The sequence below is a fragment of the Brassica oleracea genome, chromosome C5, assembly GCF_000695525.1.
Source record: "Brassica oleracea var. oleracea cultivar TO1000 chromosome C5, BOL, whole genome shotgun sequence".
In the NCBI taxonomy this organism is placed as follows: domain Eukaryota; kingdom Viridiplantae; phylum Streptophyta; class Magnoliopsida; order Brassicales; family Brassicaceae; genus Brassica; species Brassica oleracea.
Window position 1 is genome coordinate 39,891,803 of NC_027752.1, and position 3,573 is coordinate 39,895,375.

Below are 3,573 nucleotides of genomic sequence, written 5' to 3' on the forward strand. Positions count from 1 at the left end.
TCACCTATTGTACTCTTCTCTCTCGGTCTTTGTATTCAACCTCTCTCTCTTTCTCAACAATCAAAGTAACTCATTACATCACCTAAACCCTCTTCTCACGAGACCAACCCATATCACCAAATCAAGTCCCCAATCCAACCAATCAATTTTTTTTCTTACCAAACCAAATCATATTCCCTCTCCTTAACCAAAAAAAAAAAATTCATCTTCTTTTACCAACCAAGATCAAAGCCAAAATCAACCGATCAATTTTTTTTTTCCCAAACCAAATCTTATTCCCTTTCCTTACCCAAAAAAAAAAAATATATATATATATATATATATTCGTTCACAAATATGTCATCTTCTTCGAATAACACGTTCGAAGAATCACTTGATGATGCATTTGATCAGTATTTTGATGATTATTATGATCAAACCTTTGACGAGTTTACCATTGGTCATCAAGAAAAAAAAAGACGAGCTTATATCGAAAGAAATCGTGAAGAAGGGCATATTCGTTTATGGAATGATTATTTCAGTGAAACTCCAACATATCCACACAATTTCTTCTGACGACGATTTAGAATGAACAAGCCATTGTTCATGCATATTGTTGATCGACTCTCCAATGAAGTTGAATTCTTTCGACCTAAGGTAGATGCTCTCGGAAGGCCTAGTCTATCTCCACTTCAGAAGTGTACAGCAGCCATTTGTGTCTTGGCATATGATACTGCGGCTAATGCTGTTGACGAATACCTCAGACTCGGTGAAACTACTACTCGGTCATGTGTGGAACATTTTGTGGAAGGCATAATATATTTATTCGGCGAGGAGTACCTAAGAAGACCAACATCAGCTGATCTTCAACGTCTACTTGATGTTGGTGAGTTTCGTGGATTTCCCGGGATGATAGGAAGCATCGATTGTATGCATTGGGAGTGGAAAAATTGTCCCACCGCTTGGAAAGGCCAATATGCACGTGGTTCAGGAAAACCGACAATCGTTTTGGAGGCAGTTGCTTCGTATGATCTGTGGATATGGCATGCATTTTTTGGACCTCCAGGTACCTTAAATGATATCAACGTTCTTGATCGCTCACCTGTTTTTGATGACATAATACAAGGTCGAGCTCCGCAAGTCACTTTTTCTGTCAATGGAAGAGAGTATTATATGGCTTACTATCTCACCGACGGTATTTATCCGAAATGGGCAACTTTTATCCAATCTATTCCAATGCCACAAGGGCCGAAAGCGGTTTTATTTGCGCAACATCAAGAAGCGAGTCTTGCAAGCTCGGTTTGCCATTGTTAAAAATCCTGCACTTTTTTGGGACAAAGTCAAAATTGGGAAGATTATGAGAGCATGTATCATACTCCATAACATGATAGTACAAGACGAATGAGATGGATACACTCAGTATGATGTTTCAGAGTTCCAACTAGGAGAAGACACCGGAGGTTCACATGTGGATCACACGTTTTCTACAGATATGCCAACAAATATCGCCAATATGATGAGTGCTCAAACTAAAATTCGTGATAGACAAATGCATCAACAACTGAAAGCTGATTTGGTTGAACATCTATGGCGTAAATTCGGACATCATCAAGACAACAACTGACCTCAGTGACTTTTTCAAATTATTATCGTTTATTTTACAAATCTGTGTTGTAAAATTTTTTTATCTATGTTTGTCAAAAAAAAAAAGAAATTTATGTTTAAAATGTTTTCTTTTAATATATTTTATTTTATAAAAAAATTTCATCTTTCAAAAATTTAAGTTTAATATTTTTTTTTAAGAACCTCTAATTAAGAACTTACCATTGGAGCTAAATATATAAGTGTCTCTTGAGTAGTAGCTCTTAAGCATCATTAATTATTTAAAAATCATTAAGAACCCAAATTTGTCTCTAAGGGTTAATGGTGCTCTTATTTATCGCTGATTAATTTGACGTTTTTCAAAACAAAACAAAAGAAAAGAGAAGGACTAGCAAAATCGAAACAAAGAAAGATCAATGCAGCATATCAGTTTTTCTTTTATACTTTACTTGAATCTCTTTTTATGCTATTAGCTATTCTGTTGATTCTTTTCCAAACAGGAACCACCGATTTAAAAATATCATTAACCAGTACACATTTTGTCAACGAAACAGAGTACATTAACTTTGATGTTTAGGAAGATATATTTGAAACGGGCTAAAAAGTAGACCTTTTATTTTCTTTTTAATGTACCAAAAGAGAATTAGTTGAGGATCATTATTGGTGGCCCAAATGGCACACTGCGTATGAAGTTGAGCTTTCTTCATTTTTTCGTATCCATTTAAGTATCTTCCACATGTATATATATATGTGTTTTGTTTTCCCTTATTACGGCTGAAATTAATCGCGAGTAAGAAGCACTATGATGTTTACAAATCAATATATTAAGAATACATATTCTTGATGTTAACGTACCGATCCATATTTTCCTCTTATAGTTGCGTAATGTTAGCAGTAAATCATATTTATATGGTATTAAAAATGTTTTTGCGTAAGCTGACAACTAAGACCTGATTGTTTCTCGGCTTCTGCAGTTTTGCCTTGCGTTTCTAAGTGATGATAGTTAAAGTATTAGACTAACACAAAATTGCAAACGAAAATGCAGGATATAAAGCATGGGACTACTTCGTTTGCTGAAGAATATGAGTTGCTAAATACAGTCAAATCCACTGAATACATACATGATACATCACAGTTGCAAATATATTTGATGAAGAACAAAAGAAGAAATATATTTGATGAATTAAATTATTAAAGTACTCGTAATATTTGCGTACAACCTTAGATTTTTAAAAGAAAAGATTAACTAGTGTCCCACGCTTTGTATATAGATAGCTTGATTCATGAGCGACATTGCTTAGTCAACTAGTTATTGATACATGAGATAATTTTATACTTTTCCTGTTTCATTTTAATTATTGTTATAAAATATAATTTTTGTTTTAAAATAAGTGCATTTTACAATTTTAATGCAAAATTATTAATTTTATATGCTATATGATTTTTCTATTCGTTGAAATGTTGTTAGACGTATATAAGTATTATTTTTAAAATATACAAAATTAAATATTTTTTAATCTGCCAACAAATCTTAAACGATAATTGAACTGAAGAGAGTATTAATTAGTTTTGTATTCCTTAGTTGGTCAAAGAATCTATATTATTAAAATAAAAATACCCATTTGAAAATGTTCTTAAACTCCTTTTTTTTTGCTTGTCTTTTTCAGTTGCATTTATGAAATATCCTAAAACGAATAAAACTGTCTAATTTATTACTTGTCTTTTCAATTACATTAAAGAAATATGCTTAAATGAATTTAAACTTCCTATTTTATTGTTTGTCTTTTTCAGTTACCTTAATGAAATATCCTTAAATAAATTTGGACATAATGTCATTTAATCGACCAAAAAAACTCATGAGTTATCATTACGTGCATAATTTTAATAATGGAGATTTTTAAAAACGTGCATCATTAAAATGTTACCTAAAACATGCAGCACTAATATATAACATGCATCAATAAAACTAGAATTTGACTCACACAATTGTAC

The 3,573-nt window shown here is 32.0% G+C and overlaps 1 pseudogene; it reads left to right on the forward strand.

Annotated features, from left to right (window-relative positions):
- Nucleotides 1-336: 336 nt before the first annotated feature.
- LOC106292296 lies at nt 337-1,439 on the forward strand (annotated as a pseudogene).
- The last annotated feature ends 2,134 nt before the right edge of the window (nt 1,440-3,573 follow it).